Below are 17,499 nucleotides of genomic sequence, written 5' to 3'. Positions count from 1 at the left end.
ACTGATATACGGCTGTGAAGTTTGGTGTGCTGCATGATTTACGAGAAGGAAAAAAATACAATCATTCCTTAAGAAGATCCTAAGAATTGCAGTAGATGGCCCTTGGTTTGTGAAAAATAGCCAATTGCATCGGATTCAATAGACAACATCATCTGAAGGAAGTTCATAGAATTCCACTCCTAATTACCTACAAATGAAGGAGCAGTGACATATAACTTGGGAAATCCAACCTCATCTCGAAGACTGAAGGCCAGGCTATCTGCTATAAATTTTATATTTATCTATATCTATTATTGTAATTACTACTATTTTATTTATTGTTTCTCTTCGTTTTTTCTCAAATTATATATATTATAATTCATTGTTATTATTCTGAATTTTTCAGTATATATAGTGGTGTAAATGGTTAGAGGATATCCTCATAATCAATCTTTAAAGAAAAAAAAATGTGACCGTTTATTAACCATGTAAGACTGATTTGGTACCAAATAAAAATATATTGTTGAAGTCCAATGTTTGGTTTATTTTTTGTTTAATTTTTTTTTTACTTTCCAATTGTTTTTTTAATTTTTTGTTAGCTATAAGTTTATTTCTAATTTTTAACTGTACAAACTTTGTATTTTGTAATTAAAACTTATATACAACTCGTTACGTAAATCAGAAACATTCAAGAGGTTTGTTTGATGTATACATCGTTGGCATCTTTATACTTCCATGATACCAACTGCAATAGGATTAAGGCATCGATAGAAACTGATAAGCGTGGGCAAGTCAGTCTTACTTGGAGTTTTAAGTAAGCATAATATTGGAGCATCGAGATAACATCTAAGAACGGAACTTTCACAAACCAATAACTCACCTACTGTAAGTTTATTTAAGATAGGCTCTGAGATCTTCTTATTTAAATATTAATCAATGTGAATATAAATTTTTTTCATTTAATAAATATAGAAAGTTAACAATTTATTTAGTTTAGTTCTTCTTTATGTCTATTTTATAAAATTATAAAGAAGAGTAGTGGTATCTTTTAAATATGTTTTTTCTTTGTTTACTATTTAATGGTTTTGATTAAGGATAATATTATTTAAATTTGTATGTACATTCATACTTTTTATTACTAAAAGTGTAAGGGTTATTTATTTAATATTATTGAATCAGCACATAGTTTGGAAGTATATTTTCTTTCTTTTTTTTTTTTTTCATTTTTCTACACTATTATGCGTCTTAGATTTTCAAATCTTCCGTTTTTGTTGTTTTCTTAAACCCGAACCAATGATTATTATTTTATTCTGGAGAAGAAATTTGTATTTTCATATATATATATATAAACTATGATTTAAATTTGTACACACGCAAAGTGGTAATAAAACTAACAATAATATGAATAAGCCTGAGTTAACAATAATACGGTGAAAACAAGTTAATATTGTTTATTAGGAAAAGAAAGAAAAAACGTACTCAATTTGACTAAACTTACTAACAGTTGCTGGGGAATACCATGAAGTGTGAGCTGCAGGAAAAATCCCATAGAGCGCTGTGGTGTATGAAAAAACATTACAAGTGGAAACAGTTATGTGGCAGTGAGGTTGCTTAAAAATGACTATGTATATTAGTTCATAAACTATGTTTTTGTTCACAAGAAATAAACTATTTTTTTACACTTTTAACCAATTTAAATAATAGTTCATTTCGGTTAAGTGTTTATTAACATTTCAGGGATCCGCTCGTTACTAAGCCCTACAATGTTGCACGCCCATCTTATACGCCGCAATGCTATAACTTGAATTATATTTACCGGGTCCCTTAATTCAGGGTGTCTTCTCAATGCTCCCGTTAATTCATCCTTTTTCGGTCCGAATATTTTAATACTTTATTTTCGAAAACCTTAAGACGCTGTTCATCCCTTAATGTAAGAAGCCACGTCTCGTATCCATAAAGAAAAGTGGGAAGAATAATAGTTTTGTAAATTCTAATTTTTATGGTTTTGGATAGAAGGCGCGTGCTTAGCAGTTTCGAAATTGCAAAATAAGAAGCATTTCCCGCCTAAAATCACACTTTTATTTCCTCAGCAATTTCGTTTTTTCTAGTTACCGTAGAACCTAATTACTTAAACCTATCTACATGTTCAAACGTATTTTCTCCTATATCTTTATCACCGAAATTGCTCGCGTTCCTTTCGCTAACCATGTATTTCGTTTTATCCGCATTTATTTCAAGACCTAATTCCTCACTGGAATTTATTAACGCGGTATATTGATTTAAAGTGTAAAAATACCATGAAGTGTGAGCTGCAGGAAAAATCCCATAGAGCGCTGTGGTGTATGAAAAAACATTACAAGTGGAAACAGTTATGTGGCAGTGAGGATGCATAAAAATGACTATGTATATTACTTCATAAAATATTTTTTTTAACAAGAGATGAACTATTTTTTACACTTGTAACCAATTTAACATATACGCCTTTTAAAAATACTTACATAACGGAACTTAACTTGCTATTTAATTAGTTGGTCAATAATTAATTCGATTATTTATTTATCAGATACTTATTTAGAAATTAGACTATTATTAGACTTAAAAGCATTTTTCTGTTAGTATGTAGTTCATTTTAAATTATTTCAAATACTCATTTTTATACATCATCAATATAACTGTTTCCATTTGTAATGTCTTTTAGTCTGATTTTCATATTTTATTTTTGTCGTCATTTTATTTTTCAATATGTTTGTTAACATATTTTTCAGTTTATACTGTTTTAATTTTTATTCTAACATGATTCTTATCTTATTTATACTTTGGTCAAAACGTAGGGATAATAAATCCAGTATCATTTATTAGTGTTCTTCAATCCATACTCTCGTACTATCTCTACATATTGATCCACGGTCAACAATAATTATCTTTAAAACTATTTACTAAACCGATTTATTTATCTGTCCCACTTCTTTGCAGTGAAAAATACGGAAAACAAAATGGAGCGAACAATACCTGCACAAATATAATTAAATACAATGATAATTCGCAAATAATAGCTACAAATATTAATGAATCAAAAAACAATACTCTGATGTTACAAACCATCTAAAATACAAATTAACCGAATAAAAGTTTTTAATATACTATATTTTAATAATTCTAATTATTAAATATATTATGATTAATAATTTCATGAATAAACATTTTCGAAATTTAAACCTCCTCATTTCTGATATCCCGTAATTTATTCTCTGTAACATCTGGCCACATTTGTTGTCCTTCCAATTTAATTCTCTACCTTATGAGGGGAACGAAGTCATCAAAACTCCTTTCCTTCAGAAATCGCGACCTTTCTTGCCCGATCAGTCAGTACGTTACCGGCTATTCTGCAGTGCCAAGCGAAGGACACAGATATACCGTTTGTGTGGCGGACTTTAATGAGTTGTTTTGATTTAGCGGGTTTGTTGAGAACATTTTTTTTAAACTGAGTAGTAAAGACAATGAATATGTGCAGATGATCAGTAGTTTTTTTTGTGGGAAGAAAAATATTTAAGCTCTTGTAGATTGCAACCATTTCAGCTGTACTACGACATATCGGCGACAGTACGTGTATCTATATTATAATGGAACATGATTTATATTAGTTTTAACTTGTACTCTGCTTCTAACTTCTCCTTATGGTTTTCACTCAATTCCATGTTTTATTTTATTCTGAATTTTCTTTTCTAGGAAATTGTATTTTTCCCTTTTCAAATAGGTATTACGATTTTCGATTAAAATGTAACTTTTTTTCTAGAGAACTGCTTCCGTAATGAAATCATCTCTCCAAAATTGGACTCATAAACTTTTAATAGAAAACTCCTTAATAGAGTTCTAATTTTTATTTAAAACCTCGGATTTAATATAAGGATGAGTTGAACTTAAGTTTTATGAAAGATCTGTTAGACATAATTGATAATGTATTTTAGTACATGCATTTACAGAGTGTAGTTCCCTTAGTTTGATCTAGTTTCGTAGAAAAAGCATTCGATTTCCACGTATTGCTATGTTGAAACTACTAGGAAGCTCTCCGATTCTTGTGCAGGAAGCGAAACAAGTAAAGTTTCGGGAAGGAATTGGGGAGAATCACGTGCTCGGAAGTTAAATAATAGCATCTCAATTTTACCTTGGGGTAAAATCACCAAAACACGTGAGCCGTCTTTCGTATAAAATAATAGCTCGCCCCCACGAAGTTTTCGAAGTCGAGAAAACTTTTTTTCAGAACCCTAATTAATTGAAAATAATTCGCTTTTTTTTCTTCTTTTTTTTTTATGCCCACCGAACTTTACTAATGCCTTGATATAATGGCTTAAAAAGCTATTTAGCCGAAGTTGTGGGTCATCTGATGTACAAGAATGCTCTGATTTATTTTCCAAAAATAAAATATTTTTGTTCACCGATTTAAAAAAATTTCTTTTTAATCAAAATTTTACACATCTTTCACATACCATCCCTTTTTGAGTTCAAATTAATCTTTGCGTATTTCAAAACAAATATTTCTAAATTGTTCACTGTCGCGATATCTTTCTGTTTTAACTTTCAAAATGAGCCTTTTTACTGACAAATTAGTTTGACTTACTCGAATTTGAACAATTTTCAGTAACTTTAATAACATTAAGTAATTTAATAAAAGTAATTTTAATAACATTTCTCGTTCCAAAAAGTATTAATATTATTCTTCTGCGAATGTTTGGTAGGAATATAAAAATGTAGCAGTCAACAAAAATTTACATTGTACTCTTAACCATTCAACGTTAAATTGGTATCGAATAAATCGAAAATCGAACTGTTCTGTTGACCTTATCAAAATTGTTTGTCACACTTCAAATATGTAATTTCAGTTTCGTACAGCTTTTCATTTTTGAGCTTGCCTCATCACTGACACACGTACTCACTGACAATTTGGTGAGACTTATTTGTTTGGATTCAGAAAACCTCAAATCGTGTTTTTCCGTCGAAAACCAAATGAAAATGTTTGATTACCGAGATACTTCCCTTACGGTATATTTCATATATAAAAAAGCGAAAGTAAAAAGTAACTAGCTTTTGATGGTTTATTTATAATCAATTATTTTCTCTTATTCCATAATAAAATGATTGATTATTTGCTATCTTGTCATTTTTATAAATAAAACAAATAAACAATTAAAAAATATTTTTTACAAAATGAATAATTAATTTATGGCATTAAAGAAAAAAAAAAGATTCATCTTATTCATGAATAAATTTAACAAAATACTATCATACAGTTATAAAATTGTAAGACCCAAAAAAGAAATAAATAATAAGGCTTATTCTACTCGTATTAATGACTGAATCGGATAGCGATTTCTGTACTAAAAATCATTTCGGAGCCAGCATAGATTAGATAGGATGTCATAATACGAAGAAAAACAATAATAGTCTCAGTCTTCGATATTTTTGTTTACTTCAGTGAAGGACAGATTGAATACTGATGTGTGTCGAGTAATATTGTGTCCTAACTTTCTACTGTAAATTAATTTCAAATTGTACCATGCAATTAACCAGAGGGATGCATCTAGGTGGTAAGAATATTTATTGGAAGTCAATTGATTATTTTCTGGGCATTATATTTGTGAACAGAATATTAATATACTAATTGCACTGTTACACAATATCTTTTTCGTTATCAAAATCATACGTGACAAAAAAAAAAAAAAAAAAAATGTCAGTAGGAAAATTATGTTTATATCTTATAAAATTGACACTATATTTTTTGTAACTTTCAATTGTTTTTGGCCAGCCACGGCTAAAGGCAAAAATGACCTCTATGCTTTGAAGAGACAAAACAATTGTAAATTAATGATGAATTTGAGATTACAATTTTACTCTCATATTATCCAAACCTCACATGCGTACACAAAAATACTAAAACATCCTTCCTGATAAGCGGTTTTCAAAATCCTACGAATTGTAATGACAATTCAGAATCATAAATTAAAATCATAAAAGGGGAAAAAGGAGGGAACATATACGGTTTTATTTTTTATTTTGCAGAGCTGAGACGAGAAGGATGTAGTGAGGCCCTGAGGAGCTGTGCGGTAAAGAGGAGGAGGGACAAATTGCAAAAATATGTCTCAACTCGGAGATAGCAATTCCCCAGTTGGGACTTTGTTTATAGTCACTCTTTCCGCCAACTTTACCATCTCCAATTTCCATCTCTTTCTATACACTTACCTTCGCTCTCTAACATGTCTTCCCTTATCTCTTCCTCACTACACCGAGGTTTCCTTTCAGGGTCTTCGGAACCATTTATGGACCTTAATGGAGCACATAAGTCTCTGGGTTGTGAACTCATTCGGCCGAAAAAACACCAAATTATTGAAAAAAAAATGAACAAGAAGAAACTACGTCTACCACTCATCTCGAATCAAAACCTTGTCCATTTCAAATGTAACGTTTATAGTAAAAATAAAACCTTGTCCCATTCAATTGTTACTTTTTCCATTTTAATTTTAACAAAACCGGACTTGAATTAATTGATAAAATCAAAAATTATATTTTATTTAATTATATTCAGATTATATTTTATTTCCTTTATAAATTAACAATAATTATTTTAATTTCAATGATGATTTATCAAATAATTTCAAAAATAATAAGACATCTGCAAATTTGTCTGCATTTTTCTCTAAACTAATTTTGTTTTAATTATCCAACGTTATCAACAATACCATAATTCGAACGACCTAAACACTGTTTTCATATTATTACCATATTATTCCATCTCTATTATTTCTATATTTGTTGATTTAATGAGATAATATGATTTTGTAAGTATAAAGCAATTTTATAAGATTTTAATAGGAAACCGTTATAATATCATTTTAATGATTGTTGTTTTAAAGATTATAACAAGGGCAATTGACCTGTAAGTGAAGACTTAATTTTTTTTAATGAATGGGGACGTCAATAATTGAGGTATGTAAAAAAAATATTAGTGTTATGTGTGAGAGAGTAATATGGTAATAGTTTTAAAAATAATATTCAGGTTGTCTCCTCGATAATTGCCTTAAGGCCAAAACGTTGGAGTATTAAAACAAACTTTTTTGAGAGTAAAATGGTCAATTTTTAGTTTTGTTATTATTAATACAAACCACTCTCATACAATTAATTAGGTATAGAAGGTAGCTATTCGTTCAATTGTAACTAAGCCAGGAGGCACCATTTGCAATCGACTGTCACAACATTTAGTTTGTATAATTGTAGTCATTGCCACAAGAACCTGAGCGGCATTAAAAGGAACATTCGAAGGAAGATCATTTGAATTAGGCCTTAAGGTCAATGAAGACAAGACAGTGAATATGAAAAGTTCCAGAAATGATAAGGAAGAGGATAGTAAAGTGACGTTCAGAGGCCACAGTTTCAGTTCTGTAAATCAGTTTAAGTACCTGGGAAACCTGGCTGCAGATGACAACAAAGTAGAAAGCGAAATAGACGCCAGGATAGCAGCAGGAAATATTTATATAAATATGTAATGTATAATTTCATATTTCATTCATATATATAATTCATATTTATATATTCCAAGAAATATATATATATATGTTATTTCTCACTGCAAAAAATATTGAAGTTTAGGACTCTGAAATGGTGATGAAAGTGGTCATTTACAAAACCATCGTAAGGCCAGTAGTGATCAATGGGGGAGAAACATGGCCCTTGACAAGAGATGCTCTACCCCTGGGAGAGAAAGGTATTGAGAACGATATGGTGAGGAGTCTTGGAGCATGGAATTTGGAGAAGAAGGAACTAATAAATCTGATCGGAGAACCCAGCATCGTGTTTTTAGTCAAAGGGGCAAGAATATGATGGTTAGGACACGTTGAGAGAATGTCCGATGAAAGAACACCAAAAAAGATGGTTTATGGAAAACGGAAAAGTGGTCGTCCTCGTCGCATCAGAGGGCTGGACGATGTGACGGAAGATATAAAACTTTTAAATGTTGAAAGATGGAAAGAGAAAGCAAGGAACCGTTTAGTTGGCTGTGGTGGATATAATGGTTTGAGAATTCCTGCTTGAGAAAATCAAGTTGGTTTCCGCGCCTATCCACCTCAAGAAAAAAGTGTTTTGGCCTTAGTATAACCAATATGCGTTTGAATTGTTACTGAATACTACTAAATTTTCAAAGACCACATTTTTTTAATACTATAAATTGCAGTTATTAGCGAAAATATAGTAATAATATAGTACCCACTGGTCAAATTAAAAAAAAAAAAATTTCATCGGGAACAATAACATCATAGAATTTTTCTTTTTATTCTGCAAGCATTTCTTATGAAATGTTATTGCACTGACAATTTTCTAAAAGCATTAATTATGAATCACAAATTAAAAGGATACGTTTGAAAAATGTATAGAAATCATTTATTTTATTTTAATTTTTATTTATCTATTTCTAAAATATAAAATATTTATCTTTATTTCTAAAATAGTCTTACACCGAAAAATTTGGTTTCAGATTTAAAAATGGAAAAAAACTAAGGAGGCAGGGATCTGCGATGGTGGTGCAATATACTGTACGTTGCCAGATCAGCCGAAGAGTATAAGATTGAGAACGACGTTTTACTCATCAAAATACTGAAGGACATTTCTCACTGTGAATGTTCCTTTAATGGATGCCGGATGTCCCGCTGAGCACCGGAGTGGCAGTGTACGAAGGCAACAGAGGAAGACTGATTGGAGAATTGTTAGCCAAATATAGCGCGAAACCACCATACTTAGTCGATGCTAAGTTAATATTAATACTGTTACACTGTACTTTACTATTTATTCTAATAATATTTTGTAATTTACAGATTATATATATTTCTTTATATTTTTCAGGTGTACCTTCTGGGAATATTATTGTTACGAAATACTATACAGTCCATTTAGCCATTTATTTTCTATTGTAGTATAAATAGATACATGTAGGTCTATTAGTGACTAACCTACAGTATATAAATATATAATTTTTCTACCAAATACCAAAGTGTTTTACTTTGTATTTATAATGAATTGTAATTATAATTTTTTATTTTATATTCCAGGTGTTTTCAAAATGTCTATTTATCTGAATTGCTTTGGAACCCGTGTGAAGTCGATCAGGGTTTTAAAATTCCTATTGGCCACTGCACATTTTCAAGTGTGAAGATAGATAATAATGATTCCTTTGATAGACTCTTTTCCAGTAAATATATCTGTTGAAATTTCATGAGGAAAGTATTAGTCAAATATAGAGAGATACCACTCTCTAATGGTATGTTAGAACTTTTATTTAAAACTATATTTTATTTCTCTTTATAAAAATATTTAAGTTGCCATTTCTCATTTATCGAACGGAGGAAAGCTGCATGATCTAAAAGAAATTCTCTTTATATATATATTTGAACTCTTGAAAATTGAAAGTTACTTAAAAATGTTTATAGTGAAGTCTAGTAATTTTGGCATTTATTCTTATTGATATTGTTTTTTTTTGTTTTTTTGGAGTATTCCTCTGTCTTCAGGAAGCATTTAATAAAACTCAACATCGTAATTATATGTATTCTAAATATACTTTATAACGATGAGAAGATAGTTTACTGTGGATAATATATATGAGAAGATTGTCTGTCAGAGAATAACACAAATAAGTCAAAACCATAATAAGTTAAAAATCTTATATTAAACGTAAATTCAAATGAATCTAACTTGTTTGTGTAGTTCTCTGATCGCACCCCTAACCATCTCCTCCTTATACATAAATATACTTCATTTAAGAATTGTTTCCAAATTTAAACACAATATAATCATTTTAAGCTTATTTTCTCGTATGGAATTTTGTCATGTCTCTATCTCTCTATGTTTTAGGTCAAAAAGGATGTATCGAAAAACAAAGTTTTACAATCTAAAATCAACAATTGTTTGTAATTTGTATGATGCTTTGAAAAAGTGATATTATTCGATAATTATACAACCATATATTTTTTCTCCAAAATAAATATATATATTAGCATTATTTTTTTTTTCCATATTTTTTCTATCCACTAAAAATTTGACAAGATGTTGCTATAACTGACTTTTCATTTAACATTTTTAACATAAGAAATTTAATATTTAAAAAAAAAAGGTATTCAGTGATAAAAAAAATACATACTCTACATGCCGTAATGAGTAATCAAAGTAGTTGAATGTACTATGACATAGTTTACAACGTTTATCTTCAGAGGAGTACTAGTAGTATGGTATTTGCCAATATAAATTCACAAATATTGATGTCTCTATGGAACAAAAGTTTGGTTTTGAAAAATCCTACCTCATAAAACCATTAAACTTTCGAGAGTTCAACTATCTATATCGTTTGTGACCAAATTTTGAAAAAAATTACATCAATTTAAATAATTTCCTATGAAGCTTTTTTAATGTTGTAGGTAATTTAAAAGAATTAGACATCGGATGAAACATGAGTAAAAATTTAAGATTTTTCTGGAATAAAATTAAGTTGATGGCGTGTACATCTTAAATACTTCAATATTTACGTTTTAATGACATTCAGTGCATCCCTTGTATATTATAGCTAATATTAAACCATCTTCAGAAAGGAAATAACGCACTTCTTTTTTTTTTAATTAAAGAAATTCAAAAAGGAATATTTTATGTCTTCTGAAACAGATGCAATTTTTTATTCCCCTTAGCTACGGTTGGCAGAGTGTTGGTGTTGAAGTTGCTGTTTTATTCTCCTCTTCGGCCGTTATACTATAGACAAGTTAAGTCCCAATATGCAACATTCTGAATTCTTATAACATTTTTCTAAATTACCAAAGGATAATATTCGTGTCAAAGAGAACCCGAGAACGATGTCAAATTAAGCTTCAGGGATTTTAACGCTAAAATAGGGAAACAGGATATCTTGAAACCAACAATTTGAGGAATTTGAGGACGTTGCGGAAGCTACCTTCAAATTTTAGAAGAATATCTCCCTCCCCCTCCCCCCGCCGAGCTCGAGGTTCTGGTCGGTCAAAACTAAGATCGGAGGACTGTGTGACGAAGTATGCCTGAACACGATTGGGAATGCAAAATCAGAAAGCGATTGAACATCACCTCATCTCCTGGTTAAAACTTTTCGGCAAACTAGTCTCACAATCCAAAAAAATATACTTATATCACATAAGGGCTGTCCCCTTTTATCCAATTAACTTAGTTCGAGGAGCTCTTTTGATAACTAGTTATAGAGCCAAAATTACATTACACAGAACAGAATAAACAATTTAGAGTAAAAATCAAATGATCAATTTATCAGATAATTAGTATAGTATATATTTTAATCTTATTAACCATTATATATCACTTAAAAATATATTTTAAAACAATAACTTATATTTTATGTGTAAAATATAAAATAAAAAATCAAGTAAAAACCAAGTAATTAAGATTCACATCTTATAAATTTTTAGACCTTGTTTGGGGGAAAAAAATAAATAAATAAATATATATTGAAGAAAAAATTAATTAACAAATATACGTATTTACAATTTTGTACTTTTATATAAATATTATATATACTACGTAGACTAGCTATTACAATCTGTAGATAAGGTAAATATGTACAAAATATGTTTAATTCATTTTTTAGAAGAATCCGCTGCAGTGATTCTATCTTCCTGATATCTTACTCCGCGTCATCTTCAGAATCACTTACATAACCTGTAACAGAAGCATATAGATATAACTAAGATAATAACGAAAAATACAAGATTAAAAAGGGCATATATGATTATATTGTGTTCAACATTAAAATTCTTAAATACTATGAATTTATTAATTTTATTATCTAATACATCCGAGAAGCATAGGAATACTTGGGAACGCTGGTGAGGAAATGATAAACATGTGAATAAAACTTGAATTGATGGTAACATTGAGGTCTATCTACTATAACTACAACTCATGGTGAATTCTTCTTCCAACAAGCCACCAATTTATGAAAAATTACTCATCGACATGCAAAGATTTTTATTGTGAAGAATGAAATACAGTTTTACAGTATAAATATTAACTTACCTTCGATTAAATATGGTGGTGTCGCGCCATATTTAGTCAACAAGTCTGGCAACACTCTTCCTCCGTTGCCTTTGTAGGCTGCCACTATCGGTAACTCGCCGCTGCTCAAAGGCACATCCCCCATCGACAAAGAATACTCGCCGAAACGAAATGTTGTTCTTGCCCTTTGTGCAGCGGCCAGCAGAAATTTCAGAACCCGGATGGACTTCATACGGGTTCCAAAGTCATTCCAGTAGATGTATGTAGGATGTATTGAGAACACCTGAAAAATAAAGAAATAATATAAATATTTATATATATAGTCTGTTGATTAAAAATATTTTAACAATAAATAATTTGTATAACTATTTACCCGAAAAAAGGCTTTCGAAGGAACGTTCACATTTGTAAATATTCTTCAACAATTCCATTAGTAAGGCGTCGTTTTCTACGTTAAATTCTTCAGCTAACCTGACCGCGGTGTACAGGATATTGTGGTTGTAACCACCATCACAGATCCTTTGCTGGAAGGTATTGTATCTGTGATGGGATATCGTCCAAGTAACAACCACTCCACATGCGGTCGTAGGCTTCTGGCACTTCCGAATAAGGTGCCTGAACAGCAAATAAATTTCTGTTTCTCGATCGCTAAAAAATATATTAAAATTGAAGAACACCTCATAATTACATTCAGAATAAAAGTATTGAAAATTGATGAGAATACTTGATCTTACCAAATTTTCTCACTGTGGAGGAATTCTGTTCTCTCGATTTGGATTCCTTCCCGGCAGAAAACTTTTTCATATTGGCAGTAATACGCTTCCAGGCCAGTAGCTCCGTTCCATAAAACGCGGAGTTTGTAGCCTGAGAGCTCAAACGGTTCCATGTTACAGTCCATCCTGCAAGGCTGATGTACGGACACTGAGAGTGTGCAAATAGTCCCTTTACCTTTTGCATCCAGGTATAAGTACTTCCGAGCCATCCCCACTCTAGCAATATCTGTCCAATAAAAAAAATTTATTTTATCTCGGAGAGGTGATAATACTTATTACTATGGACGGAATTTTTAATGATTAAAACTTGTCATTCTTAAATATATATGATTTTATTTTTAAATAAAAATGTACTAAATATATATAATTTTTCTTATATTCATAGTCATTCTATATTATTTCTATATTAATATCAATTATGAACGAAAATAATTTGATAATCTAATTTATAGCAAATTTAATTGAAAATTAAATCAATATCTATAATGATTTTCTAATAAAATAAGTGCACTCCCAGGACGGTCCTACATAAATTTCATCAGTATCAATGAAAAAAAAAATCACTAAATAATTTAAAACAACCTGCAAAGAACATTTATCATTATTTTTCCTTGTCGGTGGCATGTCAATTCAAAAGTTATTAAGATATTGGCTGAGGTTCTGCAAGTGAGATAAATAATAATAATATATGTTATAATGGATTCGAATTTTTTTTGCGGAAAATCCTTTTTAAATATAATTAAGCGTATCTTCTTTAATGTAAAAACAACTATTAGTTTTTCTCGGAAGATATCCCAATTTTTTAAATACGACCGTCGTTATGTAAGAGTTACCTGACCCCTTTCTGTAATTTGACAACCCGGAAATTTGAGAACTTACTTTGACTGCGAAAATTGCTATGGTTACTCAAACAGGTTAATATCCTCAAATTGTTTATCAATAGGTGATGAAAAAAATACAATTTTTCTTGAGACTGCTTTACCGGGCAGACTCATCACCTTCATTCCATAAGTACAAAACTACTCTACCTGTCGTAGTGAGGAAGCAAAGTAAAACGGAGTGTGTATAGTTTATTTTAATATGATTAATATTTATCAAATTTACATCGTTCATTCATTTTTTTTTTCATTTAAACTTACACCTGTTGTTTTTTTTATAATCTCTGCTATTCCTTAAACATATAAATATAATAATGGCTGGAATGCTCATTCTACAAAATTAGGGCAAATTAAATGTTCTTGGCATCAGGAAATATTTTAGGTTGTACCACATTTTTTTTTCTATATTTAGTTACTCTACCTGACAGAGTGAAAGGCAAGGAGCCTTAAAGTTTTCTTTGTGTTATTACGACCGGGAGAGGATAGTTCGGCGGTATCGTTTGCTTAATAGATGTCCCAAGAACAGGTAGCAGAGGACTTATAAGGATTTATAACATGTCATAAAATAGAAGTGAACTCCTATCTGTATAGCATAGGAAATGAGGAGCTTATCTTAAAAGAGAAAGTGGGGAAAAATAATTATACTATCTTATATACATTAATTATTAAATGTTTTAACTTTTATTTTGAAAACTGCATTGTAAATTAAATTAATTTTGTGTATAAATTGAATTTCTTTTAATAACAATATTTATTCATGATAAAATGTTAATTACGCTGCATTAACTATATCGTTTTTTATAAAATTTTGGAAATATCTATGTCAATTTAAATAATGTGCAGTAAATGAAACAGGAGTGAAAATTTTAGGTTTTTCTGGAATCAAATTAGGTTTATAGCATGTGCTTTTTAAATATTTCAATATTTACATTTTAATGACATTTATTGCATCCCTTGTATTGTAAAGCTAGTATTAGAACACATTCAGGAAGGAAATAAACCACTTTATTTAAATTTAAAAAATCAAAAAGGAATATTTTAGGTCTTCTGATACAGATGCTATTTTTTAGCCCTCATAGCTACGGTTGGCGGAGTCATCATCTTTCAATCTTAGTTGTATTAAGTTTTTATTTAAGTAATCAAAAGTTGGGGTTGAAGGAGTCATTTTTATCTTCCCTTAGCCCCTTAGACTATAATAGACAAGTTATATTCCAATATGCTACATTCTGAATTCCTATAATATTTTACAAAATCACTAAAGGATAATATTCGTGTCAATGAGTGCCCGAGTAACGATGTCAAATTAATCTAAAAATAGGAAAAGAGGTATCTTCAAACCAATAATTGGTTCAAATATGTTAATTTAATAATCAAAACAATATTTTTTTTTAAATAATCATAAGTATTTTATATAATTTATAAAACAATTATTAGTTTTTCTTGGAAGAAATCCCAATTCTTTTAAAGATGACCGTCATTGTGTAGGAGTGATCCCTTCCTGTAATTTGAAAAACCCGGAAGTTTGAGACTACAGAACTAAATTGGTCTGCGAAAATTGGTACTATACACTGCAAAAAAATATTATGGCGTTATTGACCGCCACTTGCAAATTATTTATTTTGAGCATATTTTTTAACCAACAAATTAAATTTTTTTTTTTTAGGCTGCTTGAAAGATGAATGCTGCATTAGAGTTCTCATACGCTCAACTATCTTCTTCCATAATAAATATTTTGCAGATATATTGAATTGCGAATTGAAACCAGTTAAACACTTAGGTTTTTTTTTCAAAAATAAATTTAATTTTCATATAGTGTGATAATTAATTGATATGATAGAATGTAAGGTTGCGCGTAAAATAAAATTATAAATGCAGCTGGTAATTATTCGTAATGCCAGATATTTCTCTAACTAACCTATTTTCATTTTATTTAACTTGTTAATTTAAATTAGTTTTAAAATTGTATCATTACTAATTTTCTTTATAACTAATCGTACACTTCTGTTTGATCCATATTTTAGTTTTTAGTTTTTATATAACGCTATACATATATTTTGTTGTGTGAGATGAAAATACATATTTATAATACATGTATAGTGTTTAAAGATGTAAATATTATTAAAAAAAAATGTTTTTCTGGCTTTCTAATTTTAAAAATGACTTTATATTGTATATTTCATCATTACATATCCTTAAATTTTTTTTGTTTTTCTTTTAATGCATCTTTAATAATAAAAAAAATTCACTTTGCTATTGTGTTGTTTTCAAAAACATACCTGGGTATGTGCCTGGTGACTGACCTAATAGTTCCTGCCTTCTAACGGTACCCCTACGCTGGAAAGTTCTTGTCCTAATCCTTAAGAAAATAAAGTTGGTTCCAGCTCCTACTCTTCTATCTCAGGAGCCCTAAGGGACAAGTTATTTATCACAGAATAACATGTATGTGATACAATTGTTCTAGTTTGATTCTAAATTTACGAGTATTATACTTTGAAAAGTACTTACCTAAAATATTGTTTAATATAAATTAGACAATTTTAAATTTAACTGAGAGGGTAGATTATTGGAAACCATAAAAACATAAACTTTTCCATCGTCATCTACGAGAATTTTTTAAAGGAGTAAATTCTGAATCACAAATTAACAGAAAAAGTTTAAATAGAACTTTTAAAGAAATTATTTATTTATTTTTGTTTCTGAAATAAAAATGAAAAAACGTAAGTCATAATATTTTACAAATACTTTTTGAAATCGTATAGGAAATATAGTGTTTTAGAGACTATGGAGGAAAATTGTTCAATTTATATTTTGAAAATGGGTAATGAGCCGAAAAGTTATTAAACTTAAAAAACAATATATTTAAACAAAAACGTTTTAATCATACTGGTTTAAAAAAGATGTTTTGATTTCTTCTTAACCTGTTTAGATTGATATTATAAATACTTGTTATGACCATTTATTGTAAGTCAAATTAAAATTATAGTTAGAATTTAAAATATTATATTCTATACAATCTTATTCCAATATATTTAACCCAGATTGGTGTTGATGCGGTCAGTGTAGAACAAAAATAAGTAAAAACTTATTTATTAGTGACAACGTTTCGGTCAGAAGTTCTAGCCTTCATCAAGGCTCAGAACAAAAAACTAGATAACAACCAATGAATGAATGGATATATAGAATGATTAGAAAATTAGAAAATAGCTAACATTGTGGATATATAAATAATGACATGAAAAAACTATTTATAAATTAATGTACAAATAGGATTTTACTTATCTGTGTTCTACAATTACATGACCTCTTACTATCTTCTCATTATATACATTATCCAGGGTTAACAATCTTCTCATCACTAAAATTAAAATGTTGCTATCAATGAAAATAATGATGATTGTAACAAAATGTGAAACTTATTGAGCATTAAGTTAAAAAAACCCTGGTCATTAAATTAATTTCCTACTTTTAACTCTGATACGCTTTAAAAGCATGTCTGTATTGTAATAGCTAGTTTCGCAGAAATGTAAATATAAGGACATTATATAATAGGTAATTAAAAACCTATTTAAATAAAATACTTTTGATCGAGTCTGGCACCCAGGACTGCTATACAAGATCCGTAAATTCCTACTCCCTACATATAATCTCATTATCCGTTCTTATCTCTCAGACAGGTTATTTCACGTAAATCACAACAGCGCTTATTCATCCCTGTTTCCTCAGTCTGCTGGTGTACCTCAGGGTAGTATCCTTGGTCATATCTTTTATACAGTTTTTACAGCTGACATCCCAACCCATCCTAACACTATTCT

The 17,499-nt window shown here is 29.6% G+C and overlaps 1 protein-coding gene and 1 long non-coding RNA gene across 8 annotated transcripts in view; one reads left to right on the top strand and one right to left on the bottom strand.

The window, feature by feature from the left end:
- Positions 1–786: 786 nt before the first annotated feature.
- LOC106685128 (uncharacterized) lies at positions 787–9,969 on the top strand. Of its 2 annotated transcripts, XR_001343795.2 has the most exons (5): positions 787–864; positions 8,498–8,770; positions 8,863–8,948; positions 9,069–9,277; positions 9,868–9,969. It is a non-coding gene; the product is annotated as an uncharacterized lncRNA (long non-coding RNA). The 2 variants fall into 2 exon arrangements; XR_010845085.1 differs by having other exon boundaries at positions 8,498–8,948.
- A 1,567-nt stretch (positions 9,970–11,536) lies between these two features.
- The window catches only part of LOC106685132 (uncharacterized), a 30,862-nt gene continuing 24,899 nt past the window's right edge, over positions 11,537–17,499 (bottom strand). For all 6 annotated transcript variants that reach the window (XM_067053251.1, XM_067053250.1, XM_067053255.1 and 3 more), the window contains 5 exons: positions 15,964–16,093; positions 12,771–13,035; positions 12,410–12,684; positions 12,058–12,319; positions 11,537–11,700 (listed from right to left, as the gene is read on the bottom strand). The gene's annotated coding sequence lies outside the window, so the exon portion shown is untranslated. The remainder of the gene's footprint in view (positions 11,701–12,057; positions 12,320–12,409; positions 12,685–12,770; positions 13,036–15,963; positions 16,094–17,499) is intronic.

Source organism: Halyomorpha halys, unplaced genomic scaffold, assembly GCF_000696795.3.
Source record: "Halyomorpha halys isolate HHAL.00 unplaced genomic scaffold, Hhal_1.1 Scaffold661.1, whole genome shotgun sequence".
In the NCBI taxonomy this organism is placed as follows: domain Eukaryota; kingdom Metazoa; phylum Arthropoda; class Insecta; order Hemiptera; family Pentatomidae; genus Halyomorpha; species Halyomorpha halys.
The sequence above is the reverse complement of the archived record's forward strand: the minus strand, read 5'-3'. Positions and strand labels throughout refer to the sequence as shown.